Consider the following 19,163-nt stretch of genomic DNA (forward strand, 5'->3'; position numbering starts at 1 on the left):
GTAAAGCAAAAGCCGCACACGCAAGCAAAGCAAACCAAACCAAGGAATTCATTCCCCACTTTCCATGGGCAGGCAGGTGTTCAGCCATCTCCAGGACAGCAGGGCTCCATCACGCCTAACGGTGACTTGGGAAGACAAACACCATCACTCTGAACATCCCCCTTTCCTTCTTCCCCCAGCTTTACATGCTGAGCATGATGTCATATGGTCTGGAATATCCCTTTGGGGTCAGCTGTCCTGGCTGTGTCCCCTCCCAACTCCTTGTGCCCCCCCAGCCTCCTCACTGGTGGGGTGGGGCAAGGAGCAGAAAAGCCCTTGGCTCTGGGTAAGCACTGCTCAGCAGTAACCAAAACATCCCTGTGTTATCAACACTGTTTCCAGCACAACCCCAAAACATAGCCCCATACCAGCTACTATGAAGAAAGTTAATTCTATCCCAGCCAAAACCAGCACAACTGGTCAGAGCAGCCCTGGGATGCAATCAGCTTCCTGTAACAGATCATGTTTTCCAAGACAGCTATAGCATAACAGAGACCTTCCTCATTTTCCTGATGTTGCAAAAAAACATAGAGTGCATTTACAGCATAGAAAACAGTAAAAAAAAAAAACCATCACTCTCAAATTACATACCTTCTTTGTCCAGCGGTGAAGAGCTGAGGGAGAAGAGCCAAGTTATTCCTCCCAGACCCATTGCTTCACCCAGACTTCATCAGCCTCACCACCAGCCCTCCTTCTCAAACAACCCTCACACCAGCTGATGAATATCATCTCTTTAGTCTTCCTTGCATCTCACCTGTGGCTTTTAAGGCTTTCATTGATTGAGTGCCTTCACCTTGTAGAGGGTTTGCTGTATGTTGGATAAACTTTTGTGGTATTCTCAAAAGATATCTCTGAGAAAGTCAAAATCTCCTGAAAACCTCTTGCCAGGATGTTCTGTGAGAGGCTATATGAACACATAAATCTGCAGGCATTAGAAAACCATGCACTGAGGAGCAGGAAACAATAAATTGGTCCTTTTTTAAAATTTATTCTTCTCACTTAAATACCAAAGTATATACGGCACTAGAAAACAGGCAGTAGTGTAGGACATGGCTAAAATAAACTTCCCACATGTCAAGTTCTATAAAGATTGTATTTACAGGTTGACAGAACATGGGGTTAACAGGTATGTACTGCTACTTCATTTTGCCAGCAGGAGACTTGATGGCTTTCAAGTAATAAATCATAAAAACTTTCCTATTTCTAAACATTTTAAGATAAGGGAGTTGGAACTCAAATCAATTTAGGTTTCTATACACAGGTTCCAATCTTTCTAACCAGGCACAAACATGCTGTCCTTGTCAAATCATTTCAACGTGAACCAACCGAAAATTTATTAGCTTATAAAGACCATCTATGTCTTTTCCCAGCATTCTTTGAAGAGTACACTGACACGATGTCCACACCAGCTGCAATTTTACTTAGAGAAGGGGGTGGGAGGGAGAAACAAATACATACATGTAGCTACTCTTTTATAAGTTGGTCTATCACAAATGTTACTTAGTCTTATATTTAAACAGCAAAAATCACATGCACGAAAATTAAGTTAGATTTGTATGCTTTATGTGCTATGTCTTAGCATCCTTATTACCGATTTTTTCCCATGATGCTTTATAAAAATACAGTTCCTTCAACATAAAAGTTGAATAGGCTGTTGCTGTTTGACTCCCTCCCCAGGGGTAGCTGCTGGGAGAGCAGATTGTTCAGCACTTGGGGCAAGCGGGTGGAAGGGAGCAGGCAGTGAGGGACGTAAGGGACTTCTTGTCAGAGAAGGAGCAGACTTCAGCTGAGATGAAGAAGAGGCTCCAGGCAGCATGAAAGTGTCTAGCCATCTGAGCAACAACTGCTATGGGGCTCTTTTCTTTCCTCAGTGGTCAGCTAAGTGGTCCAACTCTTTCCCAGGAGTATCCCACCAAGAGTGGTATGGAGAAAGGGAAGGAAATTAGGGAACTAATAGGTATGGAGTATGTGGGAGGAAGCTGCTCAGGTATACACTTGCCTTCGCGTTAGCTCAATTCCTGCTCAGCCTCAGTATATTTATGCTCATTTTTTAAACTCTGAAATCTGCAGTTTATGGTTTTACCATGCTCATGTAATGGCAAAAAATAAAACAGTATATACAGGTTGAAATAAGTAAAACTAAACTTCTAAAAATTGTACAATTGGCATTATGATAAAAGTCCTGCTACCCCGTCAGTGGTGGAAAAAGAAGAAGGGTTTGTGGGCGGGAATGTCAGCTCTGCCTCCTAGGCGAACTGTACTAATTCACATTAGTGTCAAGTATACTCCAAACCAAGAGGATTGGGCCCATCCTGCAGCTGTGCTCAATTAACATTTTAATGCAAAGCTGAGGAGATGCAGATAGGTAACAGGTGTGGCTCACCCTAATTAAATAGCTCTTCTCAATTTTATTATTTATTTCCTGTTATACAAAATGCCATAGTACATATTTTTCCGAAGCTATCATTAGGGGGTAGACCCAGAAGAGAAATTGCCCACAAACATATCAACTCGTACAAGAAAGCAAAAGCCCAGCAAAAGTGTTCCTAATGACATTTCATTTAATCAAGTTGTTTACAAAGAAAAGCCCAGGAAGTTGACAGCTGTATAGTTCCAGAATATTACACATCTATTCCCCATAACGTACCACAGTACACAAAGATAAATGAGCTCCACTAAGCAAAACTACTACTATCGTTAGAATAGCCATAAAGTAATGCTAAAAGGGATACACTGCTGGATTTCATTCACTGGAAAATACCACAATGTTGGCAAAATAGACTTTTTTTTTTTTAATTAGTTAATGAATGTGAAGTTTTGACTGATGGCAAGAAGCACACATTATTTTAAGCTGGGATGATCCAAGAGACCAGATGGCACTGATCCCAGCATTCATGGAAAGGGATTTTCACAATATTTAAATGTAAAACATGGCAATTCTTCTGTATTAATAAATAGCTTCTTCATGTAGTCCTTCTAACTCAAAATTTGTTGGGGTTTTTTAACATTTCTGATAAAATGACTTATAATTTTTGATAACTTTCCAACACAATCAATACTAGGCAGAATGGAAATAAAAATAATATTTTTTTCTGTTTTGTTTGAAGACACTCTATTGCTATTTTCACTAGTCTTCATGTGACAACTATCAGATAAACCACAGAGTCATCACACAGATAAACACAATGTGTTTGACAGTTGCTTCTTCTAAGTACCTACCTCAGATGGAATAGTGTGCTATTACTAAATCAAGAAATATTTCGGTCCAAATGCTTAGTTTGTAGCTTTAACAGAGTCTCATTTACACCTAATTCAATAAGACAACATGCGAGGAAGTTTCAAAACAAACAAAAAAAAGATGTTTGCTGCTACCAGTCTGACCTCATGTATCACCTTTCACTCTGTAAACAGCTGTTGTACTGCAAATGCAAAGTTTCCCCACAACTGCAAGTATACTTATTTATATTCAATGTAGCCAGAGCCAATTACTACATGCAATTACATCGGTCTGTTTCCTTAGAGAAATATATGTTTCTTCCTCATCCTTAAAAAGAGAAAGATGAGAAAACCGTGTTAACAGGAACCATGAAGCATTGGTATAGATTACCTGAGGTCCTGTGAGGTCTCCACTCTTGGCTGTCATTACGAACCAATTAGATGACTCTCTCTAATCCTACTTTTGAGCACAGGGATGAACATCTTCAGACGACACCAGCTCTATTTCTGATAACTCTCTGGCTCTACCTTAACCTGCAACAAATCAGGAGTGCTCAGAGAGCAGTGAAGCAACTGAGAGACAACATAAGAAGAAAGTGGTGCCTGTAACGGTGTGGGCAGCCTGTGCACACAACAGTGTCAAACCTGCATGCAAATTATCATAGAATCAATCAGCTTGGAAAAGACCTTTAAGATCATAGAGTCCAACCGTTATCCTGGCACTGCCAAGTCCACCACTAAACCATGTCCCCAAGACTCACATCTGCATGTCTTTTAAATACCCCCAGGGATGGTGACTCAACCACTTCCTTGGGCAGCCTGTTCCAATGCTTGACAACCCTTTTGCTGAAGAAATTTTTGCTAATATCCAACCTAAACCTCCCCTGGAGCAACTTGAGGCCATTTCCTCTCGTCCTGTCACTAGTTACTTGACAGAAGAGACCAGCACCCACCTCACTACAACCTCCTTTCAGGTAGTTGTAGAGAGCGATAAGGTCTCCCCTCAGCCTCCTTTTCTCCAGACTAAACAGCCCCAGATCCCTCAGCCGCTCCTCATAAGACTTGTGCTCAAGGCCCCTCACCAACTTGGTTGCCCTTCTCTGGACACCCTCCAGCACCTCCATGTCTTTCTTGTAGTGAGGGGCCCAAAACTGAACACAGGACTCGAGGTGCAGCTTCAACAGTGCTGAGTACAGAGGCACGATCCCTTCCCTGCTCCTGCTGGCCACACTATTTCTGATAGAGGCCAGGATGTCGTTGGCCTTCTTGGCCACCTGGGCACACTGCTGGCTCATATTCAGCCGGCTGTCAACCAGCACCCCCAGGTCCTTTTCCACCAGACACCTTTCCAGCCACTCTTCCCCAAGCCTGTAGCGCTGCGTGGGGTTGTTGTGACCCAAGTGCAGGACCCGGCACTTGGCCTTGTTGAACCTCACACAACTGGCCTTGGCCCATCGATCCAGCCTGTCCAGATCCCTCTGTAGAGCCTTCCTTCCCTCAAGCAGATCAACATGCCCACCCAACTTGGTGTCAGCTGCAACCTTACTGAGGGTACATTCCATCCCCTCATCCAGATCATTGATAAAGATATTAAACAGAACTGGCCTCAATACTGAGCCCTGGGGAACACCACTTGTGACCAACTGCCAACTGTATTTAACTCCATTCACCACCACTCCTTGGGCCCTGCCATCCAGCCAGTTTTTTATCCAGTGAAGAGTATGCCTGACCAAGCCATGAGCAACCAGTTTCTCCAGAAGAATGCTATGGGAAATGGTGTCAAAAGGCTTTACTAAAGTCCCAATAGACAACATCCACAGCCCTTCCCTCACCCACTAAGTGGGTCACCTTGTCATAGAAGGAGATCAGGTTAGTCAAGCAGGACCTGCCTTTCATAAACCCGTGCTGACTGGGCCTGATCACCTGGTTATCCTGTACGTGCCGCGTGATGGCACTCAAGATGACCTGCTCCATGACCTTCCCCGGCACCAAGGTCAGACTGACAGGCCTGTAGTTCCCTGGATCCTCCTTCCGGCCCTTCTTGTAGATGGGAGTCACATTTGCTGATTTCCATTCAACTGGGACCTCCCTGGTTAGCCAGGACTGCTGATAAGTGATGGAATGTGGCTTGGTGAGCACTTCCACCAGCTCCCTCGGTTCCCTTGGGTGGATCCCATCCAGCCCCACAGACTTGCGTGTGTCTGAGTGGTGTAGCAGGTCACTAACCGTTTCCCCTTGGATTATGGGGGCTTCATTCTGCTCCCTGCCTTCCAGCTGAGGGGCTGGGTACCCAGAGAACAACTGGTCTTACTATTAAAGACTGAGGCAAAGGCGGCATTAAGTGCCTCAGCCTTTTTCTCATCTTTTGTCGCTACACATTAGCAAGCATGAACAATGAGCTTAGTCTCATTAGCACCATCATATAACCAGTAGGTGAATCAGAGTTTGATAAAACAATGAGAAAATATAGTCGCAAATTAATAGTGAGAATTCCTTTAACAAGAACCCCGGGATACTGGGATCCCTCAGGGACTGGGGAGATTTCCCAGTAAGAGTTAGTACTGGAAAACACCAATTCTTTCATGAATCTAAGTCTCTAAGAAATCAAGAGAGAAATATTGTGCAGATTTAATGTTCCAGAGGTTTTTTTCTGTGTACAATTTCTGTCCTATAAGCAGCTATATCAAACTATACAGACTTCACCTGAAACAGTATAAACCCTTAACATGGATCCAATTATTGGTATATTTTCTAGGTTTGAAGAGAGTTCATCTTTTGTACCTTTTGAAATGTCATCCATGTTATGAATTTGTCATGCATCAAGAAAATTATAATTTCATTATATTGATTTCTCTACCCTTTAGTTCCAGTAAGTTTCAACAAATCAGTTTTTAACTTCATAATAGGAAGAGCTTGGTAGACAAAAAGCAGCTGAAAAATTGCTTTATTAAATATGCATAACATGTAATTACTTATTTCCTGCTTAGCTGAGCTGGTAAGGAACTCTCTTCCTCAAAGCCATACCCCTTCACAGAAACATGCTTGTTTGGAAAAACTTCCATCTGAGGGGTTTCTTGTGTTAAAGACGGAATTATTGGTCAAAAGGAAACACAAATTATTGGTTCATTATTGGTCAAAAACTATTCCCTATACTCTGATAATTAGAGCAAAGAAGAAATTCAATTTTCAATGCCTCTCATCCTATATAAATATGCTAATCTGTGGCCTTGTGCCCCCCCCATCTTATTTTTTAGTACAGAATAAAAACACTTCAATGTTTCTGGCAAAACAATTCTTTTTACCCCCACCAGGTTTACCTTATAATGTGAATGAGAAATGTGCTTCCCAAAATAGAAGTAGAAAAGATGGAAAGTTCTCATTCATTTTTTCCACAATTTTGTATCTGTTACCACTTGGAGGAAGAGAGCAGAGGGATTTCAGTGGCTGGCTGGGTGTGAGTTAACAAGTAAATCCCTCTACTATGGTAACACAACAGAAAAGATTGTCCTAGGTTTGGTACATAAAGATTCGTCAGGATGTTGTCACTCAGAAACTTACTCTAGTTACTCTGCTAATTTTCCCCTCCTTTCCTTTCAGAAAAAAAAAAAAAGTTTCTGTTACACCTGATTTCAAAGTGTTACTACTATAGTCTAACAAACTGAACAGGGATTCTTAAAAACAGCTGGTTTTCTACTCTGGAAAAATTAAACCAGTTGGATTTTTTTTTTTACTTTAAATACATTTAATATTTAAAAAGAGAGCAGATTGGATGTCAGTCTTATCAATGATTATGCTAAATCCTTATTACCATGAAAGGAATAATTCAGATGTACAGAGAAATTATCAAACTACAAACATTACTAATTCTCAATTTCATTAGCCGCAAGCTTAGCTGAATATTTTCTGCCAACATTTCGTCTTCTGCAGCTCATGATTGTCTAAAACACAACATTAAAAACTCCATGTAAAGTCAGCTGATGTTGTCTTCTACACCTGGCCAAAGAACAAGATTTCTGGCTCTATCTGGTCAAAATTTGTTTGCCAAACATCTGTTTTGGTGTGCACTTTTAAAGTATTCATGAAACACTAACACCAAAACTTACACCAAAACAAAAATACGTGGAGAATGAGCAGAAGTCCCAAAACACAACACAGCAAGGTTTAGATTAAATTTTTATATAAAAAGGTGACAGAAAACATTCATTGAATTACTGTGGTAGGTATGCATTACATATAGAAAACGCGATACCTCATAAGAGTAAAATGCTAAATCTATCTTTTTTGGCTTTTCAGTAGAATTTTAAGCTTCTCTTGGAATCATTAAATGAATTTTCTTATTGAGCCTATTTTGTAAGTTTGTGTGCATTTAAACAGAATAAACGTTATCTTTAAAAATCACAAGCAAGAAGTTACATCACACTGTGTTTCTAACACTGATTGCTGAGTACAAATAATTTCCTCTTAATACTGGAGCTGACCCCAAAACAGTCCACCTTTTCACCACTGGAGACAACAGCAATTGCATAAAAGGCAAGCACAAGTATCCTGCTGTGGAGTTTCAGAGTATATTTCACCTCGATAAGTTAACTACCTACCAATGCGAATAGGCTGTAAGACTTCAAAGCACAAAATTATTAGGATATTATACATACATAATATATACTCCTCGTTCAAAAAATATAGGTACCAAGAGAGCTGTATTTCTCAGACTCTGAAAGTTGAAAGTCACTTCCCATGGAAAATGGGTCAAACAATTCTGTTTTTCTAACCTACTATATTCAGGCCTGGCCGGTCTGTTATGCATGGTGCTTTTGATTTGCTTTAGAAGACAAGTCCTGATAATATGATTTCGCTTTCAGTAACCTACTGATGTTTACATGTAGAGCTTCAGCAACAAGGTTAGTGATTTCTGCATTAAAACCATTAATAAATGAAATATATTGAAATCTTAATGCTGTTGAAGAGAGTATACTGCACTGCTTTTAGAACCAGAACTTAATCTCCACTTTTCCCAAACAGGGGTGAAGTAGCCTGAGCCCTTTTGCTCCAAGGTAGAATCCCATTCCATTTGACTTGTTCTGAAGTCCACTTCGGTGTAATCTGTATTCATCGTACTTCCTTGAACTCAAAGAAACAGTTTTTATGCTAAGAACTGTAATTCAACTCTTTGCAGGCTTCACCTTGCCTTTTAACAAACAACTACCAGTGGTCTTTCACTTAACTGTACTCGTTCCCTTTGGGATTTCAGCACGGCACGATTTGGCAATCTGACCAATGCGCGTGTCGGAGAATGAACCGCTGAAAACGTCGGCGTTCCTTCAGCCCCTTCCGACCTTGTTCAGACACCTTTCTTCTGTGCTGATGAGGCAATAAGTTGTCAGGGGAGATACAGAGACTCTTAGGTACTGTGCTGGCTGGGGAGCCAAACATGCTGCAGCCTCACTCCATCCACGCGGTACCGGTGAATAAATAAGACCATGAGCCCATGTTTCATCGACAGCTCAACTTACAGTCTCTTCGAGACAGAAGTTCGAGTACTATTAGCTTAAAGATGACAACGCACATTTGCAACAATTAAGCCCTGTATCTTTCTAATGCGATCAATCACCTTTTAGATTGTAATCATAGGCATATGATTACTATTATGGCAAACTGGTAAACTTTAGAAGATATTTCTCACTACTGCTACCACTGGACCGTTGCTACTATTGATGTGGCACCAGAGTCACACACACCTCTCTAAGCTGATGCACAATATCTCAAACGTTATTACTTGGCTTGCTGTATCCTGCCATTATCTTCATTAAGTACACGTCCATCATAGCCTACTCAGATTTTATTGATTTCAGCCCTGATCTTGAATGAAGGCAGAACATTTGCCTGTCACGAGGAGTCTTCGTAATCAAAGTAGTATTCAAAAGGGATGCAAGAGTTTCTGATACATAATTCTCTGAGTAGTGCGTGGACCAATCCGCCTCCCTGAAGATCAAAATAGCATAGCACTTTATTAAGCAAATTACACCTAAACAAATAGTCTGGTTTGAATATCTAGTGCCTGTTACATCCACCATCACTCTAGGTCATCTCTAATGGAGAAGCAGTTCATAAATCAATTGGTGTTTGGCATAGGGAACCCTGCCACATTGCTTATGTGACATTCACAATAAAGATCCTAGGTAAATTGGAAAAATCCTTGGAAGAAGGGTAGATGGGCTGGAAAAGAAAAGAGAAGAAATAAATTTTCATTTAATGTCTCTCCCCCGAAAAACCTCTAACCCCAAAAAGCCTCTTACCAGTAAGAAGGGAAATATTTCAGAGAAATTATGTCAGAGTATATGCCAGAAAAATACAATATACTGTTGCAAAGCATAAAAGTTCGGAGTACTGTATAGCAATAGTATAAATAGTAGCCCTTGTAAAGGGAAATATCTCTACACAATAAAAGCATTTTGTGCTAAAGTACATTTGTTTATATTACAAAGTGTCTCCCCTCCCAGTTTTCTGTACGCTGCTGCCCCTTCAGCACAGTCACAGTCTAGTAGAAGATTAATATTTTAGAACTTGTCATGGGCAGTTTCACTTGACTCTGTCACTGCCTATGTCTGACAAGCTATTTATCATGCTGCTAAGTGTCAGCATTAAATTATCCCTGCTGTTATGACAGCAACATTATTCATCAGGATTACAGTCCCAGTACAAGGCTGCTTACAGCTGTTACCTTCTTCTTCTGAGCTTTATCGATCTCTGCTCTTTCTATTATGAAAAAAGGGGGTCTATGCACATGACCATTCACATCTTGCATGTCTGATGATTTTTATTTCTGTGCCGACATCAAACAAAAAGATTTCCCAGAAATGGGCTCCCACAGTTATAAAATGTCACCAGCAGAAGAGAATCGCATTCCCTTCAACTGGAGGCACATTCTCTTTGAGGGGACGGAGAAAGACTGTAAACATTATTGATCATAATGCATAGGCACCCAAGGTTGAAGCATGTTGCTTGACAAATCGATCTGCATTTGTTTTAACCAAGTCACCCTTCCTTAACCACTGCAATGAAATGACAATGAAATCAAGAATTATTTATTGAGATGTGCAGTGTTATTCACAGGCAGCTCAACTGTGCCCTGTCTCCAGTCCAAACTCTGAACACTCCAATTACCTTCTGCGGGGCTGTTGGTCCGGAGCAGAATGATACAATGAACAAAGATAAGGGTATGTTGAATTCTTTAAAAATTCTTTTGCAGCTTAAACTTGCCTCCCTTTTCTGACATTCCACCCCCCCGCCTCAAGAAAAGAACCACAACAACAAAAATAGTTACAAGATTTTGTTTAAGCTATGCTGGTTTTTATTTCTAGGACTATTATGTTTTTAGAGTGGTTGATCTGCAATAACTTGTTTAGCAACTTACTCCCATTTTACCTTTGGTTGCCACTGCCAGACTTCAAAAACAAATACCAGCATTGTTAAAAATATGCTGAAAAAAACATAAAGCCCTACCGATAAGTCCATATATGATTTTTTAAACTATAAGAATACTTGAGGGTTTTGAAACATGGACATCGATTCATATGGCAGATTATGGGAGGTCCCATGTGCCAGAGCTTTGGAAGAAGTCACCAGGCATCTACAATGCATCGTATCATGTGTACTGAACTATTATTAGGAAGAGAAATTTTAGTAAATTTAACAATACACCCTGCTATCTCCATACAGTTTTCACCTGGTAATTTAGACTTTGATTTTCCAAATCATGCCATTAGCCAGACCTCTCATTGAGTGCTGTTTCAAATCACTAATGCATACAAAGGGCTTCTGAAAATCAAGTTCTTAAAATTCATTCTAAAGTATAATAGGAAATAAAATAGAAGAATGCCACCACAGGGAACGGTATTCTTCTGTTTCATGTTCTTGTTTCATAACATCTCACGGATGTTTCTGGCTTTCAAAGCAAACATTATGTTTAGTGTTTTCCTTAGATATCAAGGGCTGTGATTGAGGAAGACTTTCAGCTTTTATTGAGGAGGTATTTTTCATTTCCTTATCTGCAAGGAATAGATCTACACGGTAAATTCCAAAGATCCAAAACTAGTGGACAGCAAGCCTTTCCACACTTCCAACGTATTTCAGAGAATCACAGTTTTAGGGGCATGGCACCATTTCTGAGGGGCTGGGGCACTACTGACCCAATTTTCTGCTTTGCAAGAAGATTACTTGCCCAGCAATGGGACGTGGTAGCATGGACCTTCCAGCGGGAAACCAGAGCTGGGGCAGTAGGAGACTGCAATGTGCCAAACCCAGGATCTCGGTGCTGCAGCCTGGCAATTACAAGGACATGGAATCAGCTACAATTTTGTTCCCTCTTATTAACCAGCTACAGCTAAAAGTGCGGGAAGCACAGCTCAGCCCATCACTTTCTTTCACTCACTAGCTTGCTGCCCCAGGGTTTGCACAGATTCGTATGTGAGAAATTTATATTTTGTGCCACGCCGCTCTACAGCGGAAGATTATGGCAGAATAGGCAGATATACAGAGTAAGATTTTCAATCTACAGGTTTTTTTCAGGACTTTCAAGTCCAGATTCATCAAGATATTGGATCTTGGAGTAAGTTGCTCCAAGCACTCTATTTCAAGGTGTGTTAATAATTTACCTAAATAAAAAATTTGGGGAAGCCACTTTAGTTTTTTCATCCTTTGCACTTTTCCTGATATTTGGCAGTAAACTAAAATTCTAATAATAGTATTTTGTTTAACATGAACAATTCTGCCAGAACATTCTGACTGAAGTATTCTTTATATTCTGAATGTTCTTATTGCTAGGAATTAACCTTTAAAAATCTAAAATGGAAGTATTTTCTGCAGGTCTCCAGTTTCTTTGAAATAACACAACGCTAGGGATTTCCTTTAAACAAAGCTGCAGCGTTTTCAAATAGAATGACCTGAATGTCTTGTCTACATATAGCATGTGTTTATATTTTTCTTTTGACAAAATTAGTCAAAATTTTATGGGCATTAGCAGAGAGTCAGGGGACCAGATTAGAAGGGGTTTGATTTCAAGGGAAAGTTTGCTGTTAAAAGCAAGGATACCGTTTGAAATTAAGTTTCAAAGTCCCAAATCTGCTAACAATGTTCACCTAAATACTACTTCTCATATTCTTCAGCAATTATGGGACCATAATCTATGCTATTCACAAAGGGCAATTTGGTGTTCCTATAATATAGTAAGTTGCCAATCTTCAGATGACTATACAGAGACGTAAAGGAAATTGCGGTGATGTGGATAGGACCAACAAGAACAAATGTTACTGTTGGAAATACTGGCACTTTGCCAGGTGGGAGTAGAGATTTGAAAGGCAAATATCAATGAACATGGCAGAAAAGCTATTTGCAATTAAAAATCATGGAAAAATTATACTTTGAATTTAATTCTGAGATTGACCTGTACAAGCAGATTCATTTATTTAATAAAACAAGACCACAGCAGAAGTATTTTCCCAACAGCCTGTCCCTTACAATGGATCTGTTTACTTTAGATTCACTGGTGATTACATTCAGCTGTACTATCTGTTTGAGAGCTTTTAACTTTGAATACTGCAGTAAGTGTCAATCTTTATATTACTGAAGGACAATTAGGCAAACCATGTAATTGTATTGTCACTTATTAATTTCAAGCTCCAATGTCATAAATTATACGCCTTAATTAATACCACATGTCAATCACAATCTGCAACTTTGAAAGGATAAAGAGGTTAACAAGAATACATAATTAAAAGAAAACAGTGAATAACGGCACGGCTGAACAGTTTATAAAATTAGACAAGAAAACTGGTGCTGTGTCAGCATGTAGGAGCCCAGACAAAAATAGGGGGGCTGACAAAATGCACACAAGGATTAAGAAGTCAGAAAATGAAGGGAAGTTTTAACTCTTAAGGTTTTATTCCATTAGCAAACCAAATGTCTGGCAGAAAGTTATTTGAAGAGAACAGCAGAATAAGTCACTAATTCCTTCCGTACCATGCCATGCAGGATGAAGAAAGAAGCATGTGTGTGTGCACGTTTATAGGTATAAATGGCTCAGTTCAGCAGAACCTACTCATACTGCAATAGCTTTGCCATCACAAAGAGGTGGCAATACCGCTTCAACATACCAGAGTTGGCAAAATGTGCCAGTTAAATTCCTTTTTTTTGATGTAGGAAATGAGGGCATAGCTGAAGGCCAGTACTCCTAGAGGGTTCACAGCTGTAAGTCATGTCCTGGCAGGTCATCTGCTACTGGGAAGAAATTGCAGTAGATCTGCAGCCCCACTTAACTGAAAGTAAAGGCCGAAAGGAATCCAAGCAATAAGTAGTAAAATGGGTTCAAAATGAAAGCATCTCAAACGTGCATATGATGTCAGGCAGATGGAAGGAGTAAGCAGGCAAACAATGATCCCTGTGATGGAGAATAAGGACATAGAGGAATAGGCAGTAACAAGGAGCAACGGAGTATAGAGCATCGGTCACTTGCAAGCGCTGCAAAGTATTCTCTCAGTCCGTCTACAGACTGCGGAACATTTCCTAAAGAGGAAAAGAATCCATGGTTAGGGGTTTTGATTTTAAGCTATTAACACCTTTTAAAACTGTGTCTTTACTAGGTGTAAGGAATTCAAGATCCTGTAATAAGTAGAAATGAGATAGACTGAGAGTTTATTCAAACAGAATAAAGAATATTTCTAGTTTCTCCACCACTTATGTTCTTCTATTAGAGACTAAATAAGAAAAAAATAGACAAATGTTCAGTGGCTAATATTCAAGATCTCCTAGAGGTACTTTAAACAGACACTCCTCTCCCGCAGGTAAGTCGACGTTTTACTCTTCAGCTGGGTACACTCCAAGAAACAGGGAGACAGGAGCCCGTCCATCTGATTTCCCTTTCAAAGCACCCACAGGCAGGTTTCTAAAACCCAGAAGACTTCCTCTACCCCTTCCCACTCACGCAGCACCCAAAAGAAAGCAAAGGACGTGGCATACCTGGCAGCGGTAGGGTGCTTTCCCTGGGTGACAGCACATGGACTTCTGACCCAGCCGCACGTGAAGGATATTAATTTTTGTCTATTTTCCCACAAAACTGAAGCGTGCTCTTCTCATCTTTCTGGAAGAAGAGCACTTTGTCTCTCTCTGAGCCATCTGACAGGGACTGACAACATGGCACGGAGCCATGTAGGCTTGCAGCCACGGTATAGGGCAGATGCTCTTACCCAGCCAAGAAGAGCTGGCAGAGGCAGTTGTTTTGGCACATACCAAAGCAAGATTCATTATAAGCTTTTCTCTACTTTTAGGGCCCGAAGAGTGCTACTTTCCCACTTTCCACAGCCATCCAAAGTGAACGCGACCACCCATCCCATCACTACCCTAGTCCTTTAGTTTTCTGTTCCTCAGTTTACTCTCATTCCAACAGCTTGCAAAAGGCAGCACAAGAGAAGCTTGCAAGCTCTATTGACACGTGTAGGTAGCAAGAGTAATTTTATCCCAACCTCCAATCGTAAAAAAACTACTAACAAAGCTGTGAAACACATATTGCAGTTTTCACTGCATCCCCCAGGCGACTGAGCTGGGACAGCCCCAGAGGCATGCCCTGAAGTGTGATGGCCCAGAACCCCAGGCAGTGGCAGGAGTAGAAGCAGCTTATCAGGACCTCGTAATTTCTGACATCAGTTCTCCTTTTCCTAAGCAGCCCTACTATATAAATAGTATCTCCTACTTGAAATACAACTAGCTGTGTTCCAAGGCAGATATTTGTTTCTGTGTACAGCCTCGTGTTCTTATCTTTCAAATTTTATCCCTGTTTCTCCTGTCTCTTTCCTTCTCTCTAGCTTAAATACTTGCTTTCCTGTATATAAAACCAGACTGGATCTGAGGTTTGAGACTTTCTTTCATACACGTACCATATGTCAAGATTTCTACGACTGCTTATAATATATTTGTGATCATAAATATTTTCATTTCACAATCTATCAATCAGCAAAATAGGGTATACTTTACTACTAGAAGCAATAACTGTAAGTGGCTTTAGTGGCCTGAATTTTCTCATACGATAAAAATTTTTTAAAGAAACGTCCTTATCTTAGATTTAAGAACCCTACTGCTGCAACATGTATATCTGATGTACTATTTTAATTTATTGATGCAATATATTCTTTCTTGTACTGTACTCACAGTCATGCCATAAAGTATTTTAATCACTGGCAGAGTGATCTTCACTCAAGATACTTTTCCCCCTTCTGCAACTACTTTGCATCAAAAGATTGAGGCGTTAACATAACAATAACTAAATTACAGTTCAAGAAACAAATTCCTTGGGAAGCTCAATCCTGGAGGGTACTGGAAACATCTTCTGAAGCACTGAGTACTTCCAACTTTTATCAAAGTCAATGAGAAATGCAGGTGCTCTGCAGCTTGCAGAATTGATCTCTTCCATATTATCAGTTACCAGCTGTTATCTAATACATATCGTATTGTATGAAAAAGAGCTATTTTCAATGTTCATTGTGGTGAGAACCATTAAGGAGATTTACTTGTCAGACTTCACACATCATGAAATCACTTCTCTATGCAAAAAAAAAATAAAAGAAGATACATTAAATTATACCACCAAAAATTGTTGTATCTGCTTTCTGCATTAGCTATCAAAGTAATGTTCACATTCTTTTCAAGTATCATTATAACATGATTTTGCATTAGGAAACAATGAAAACTGCAACATTACTTCACCAATAACTCCAGCCCCATCCTCAGAGACGCTGATACAGTTCTACTCAAGTAATTGAAAGAAGTTTTCAGCAACCCATGGATTACATACCTAAGCTGCTGCGCCCAGTTAGTAACAGCTGTCTGCATCTCCTATTCTTTTGTTCCTCATCAGATGAACCACTTTCTCACATTAGATGCACGTGTAATTGAGCAGGCCTGAGTAATCTGTAGCTTTCCCTTTTTGTTCACAAGAAGGGAGATGCGTACAAGAAACGCACAATACAGGAGCCAAGAAAAGTGAGAGGCTGAATCCGTGCCCTCCCTCCGCTCGGGCAGTTTGGGACGCCGGGGCAGCAATTCCTCCCCTGCCGCTGTTTGCAGGTATGCTCCTCCACCTGGCCCTGGACCGCATCCAGCCCACAGGGGTTTGCAGCGCACATGCCGGAGCAGGCTAGAGCAAAGCGCACAGGGGATGCTTCGTTTAAGAGTCCCATCCTAGAGCCTCCAAGCCCTAAAAATCCAATCTGGAAACTCTGCAGGACCTTTCCTGGGGACAATTCATCACTTGCCCGCCCCCCCCCCCCAGGCTTTAGAGATGCAGCTCAGTACAACAACCAATACAGCTCACTTTCTTGTGGCTCGGAGATGTCCTGGTCAAGCCTTCCTCCTCCCAGCAGCTCCGCACCGGAGCTCCAGCAACAAGAGAGGGGAGACATCCCCCACACACCTCCAAATTCCCAGCTGCAGCACGCTCCCGGCAGCTCTCGCAGGGACCGGATTCTCCGTGCATGAGCTGGCACCCTCCTGGATGGATTTGATACGTGCTGGTGGCAGCCCAAACAAATTTTCCTCAATAATCGGGCCCTACCTCAGAGCTGAACAGGGCAGCTGTGTGTGCCCCACAGTCCTTACAGGGCACCCACTGATGTACAGCTCCCTTTCCAGGTGTTAAGAAAACCACTTGCCTCTGCATCATTTCAGCGGTAAAGAACGCAATCCCAAAAGACCACAACAAGAAGACAAGCAAAAACAACCCCCAAAGAGTTATTTTTACAATCTCTAGATTTTTAAGAAAGGCTCGTGATTTTGAAGGTCCAACTCAGTTATACGATATGCAGTGCAGGTTTCAGACTGTGCTCAGCATCACAGTATCTGAGTGCCTTCTGGCACAGCGTTAAGCAACCTAGCTAACATCTGTCATGGCTTTTTTTTTTTCTCATGCTCTGTATCCTTTGTCTACCTCCCTCCTTCCAGGGCAGATGTGTAAAATGTGGAATGTTTCATTTGGGGTATTTTTAAAGGTCAGTATTATATGGGTATGTGTATGAGTATGCAATGACAGTAGAAAACAAACACAGCATTTTTATTTACAGAGGAAGAAAATAGAAATATATACCTTTACACATACTCATTCCATACATACAAACTATCTTTACAAAATCATGAGGGGGGGGGGGGCTTAATGGACAGACTTGAAGGAAAATGGTGACTCCTTCCATTGAGGAAAAATCTGATTAGCACTGCTTTACTGTGCTTTGGGGAAATGCAGAGTGTGAAGGGACTACTAGAATTAACCCACATGCACCTGAGAGGATGCAGTATCCTTCTTAAGTGCTGTGTATCAGTATCGCATCTGCTAAAGCACTCTCACACTACCACCACCATTTAATACTACCTGCAAATGTCAGGGTGATACCGCTGCTGTAATTCTGACAATTATTCTCTCTGGTTTCAGAACTCCCTACTCAGTCCTTACTCAAGCTAACTTCCCTCGAAGTTAGGAAGAATACAAAGACCAGTGGGGGGCATGCAGAAGAAGGCTTGGAATTTCAGAATCTGATGAGCTAATTTATTTGACGCTGACATATTTTTATTTTCTCACTATTTCTTTTTCATCTGCCTACCACTGTTTTGAAAAACAGCAGCAACCTACCCTCTTTACAAATCACGAACGTCAGAAATAGCAGCCGTTATCCACAGGCTACATTTCTGCAGTCGTTTTGCCAGGGACTGCGCATACTTCCCTTAAGAGATTCTCTTCTTCATACTTGATCTGTTGTCTCCCTGTTGAAAATATCACTGACACCGCTGAGGCTAACAAGGTCAAGTGCTTTGAGATGGAAGCCTTTTGTACTGATGAACAGCTGAAGGGTGCGACATATGTTTTAGGGCCCTAGCAGCTGGCTCAGTGAGAGCCTCTTGGGTCTCTTTTAATGATAAATCCAGGCCCTGCTACTTCATCTCAGCATGGAAATAGCAGCATGTTAACATTCATCCAAACTCTTGTGTCTGTCATTAACTCAGCCCTTCTACTGTAGTTACATGGCAGCGCACAGCTGACATATCACCTGTCCTCCCACCTCGCGGAACAGTAGGGCAGGTTATGCATCAGTGCAGCATTTAAATGCCATTTGACTGAAAACTACCGATTACTCCACATGGTTTATGTCTCTGGTTTTTTTAATTTTCCTGAATGCCAGCTGATCACAGTTGTTTCTTCCTTTTGTTATTTTCTGTACCCTAAATACATATAAATATATGTGTACATATATATATATATATAAAGCTTTATAACTGATGCTTACAAATTGTGTCAGTCAGACATACAAAAGAAATACAACAAGCATATCTGCAATTGTCTCTGCAGGAACAAATCAGCTCATGGCTGCACAAGGCCCCAAAGGTCACAACCTCCCATTGAGCCACACTCAGAGGAATGAAAGAGAATAACAAATTCAGCAATAAATGCTTTCTTTAGTAAAAAGTTTTGAAGCCACTGGTCAGGAGGGAGGGGATTTTCCCAGTTCTCCTCCTCTAGCAGTCTTCAGTCCTCAACTTTATCCTTTAACAAGTACTTTGGGATCCTTGAGAGTGAAAGGTGCTATATAAATGAGAGATGTATTAATAAAATCCCCAACTGCAGTTCAGCTGCAAATGGGAGCTCCTCCAGCTCAAGGCTGGAGTAATTCTGCTAGGCAACCACAGATGGTGTGACAGATGATCTCAGCAGCCCATCCTTCTATGTTTTTTTTTTTAGTTTAAATTAAAACAAAAAAAAAATTATAAAGCTATCTTGGCATGCTACAGATTTCAAGGGCCTTAAGTTCATCTTCAGAGGTAGCTTTGGTCCCTTTACTGCTATTTCTTGTCAGAAAGTTTTATACCTAAATCCAGCTGGG

The 19,163-nt window shown here is 40.9% G+C and overlaps 2 long non-coding RNA genes across 2 annotated transcripts; both read right to left on the bottom strand.

Moving 5' to 3' along the window:
• Window positions 1–7,415: 7,415 nt before the first annotated feature.
• On the bottom strand, window positions 7,416–16,612 carry LOC128139542 (uncharacterized). The gene is made up of 2 exons (XR_008234430.1): window positions 16,094–16,612; window positions 7,416–9,468 (listed from the first exon to the last, which is right to left on the bottom strand). It is a non-coding gene; the product is annotated as an uncharacterized LOC128139542 (long non-coding RNA).
• On the bottom strand, window positions 12,690–14,670 carry LOC128139512 (uncharacterized). Its single transcript, XR_008234419.1, has 2 exons — window positions 14,266–14,670; window positions 12,690–13,812 (listed from the first exon to the last, which is right to left on the bottom strand). It is a non-coding gene; the product is annotated as an uncharacterized LOC128139512 (long non-coding RNA).
• Window positions 16,613–19,163: the final 2,551 nt, after the last annotated feature.

The sequence above is a fragment of the Harpia harpyja genome, chromosome 1 (genome assembly GCF_026419915.1).
Source record: "Harpia harpyja isolate bHarHar1 chromosome 1, bHarHar1 primary haplotype, whole genome shotgun sequence".
In the NCBI taxonomy this organism is placed as follows: domain Eukaryota; kingdom Metazoa; phylum Chordata; class Aves; order Accipitriformes; family Accipitridae; genus Harpia; species Harpia harpyja.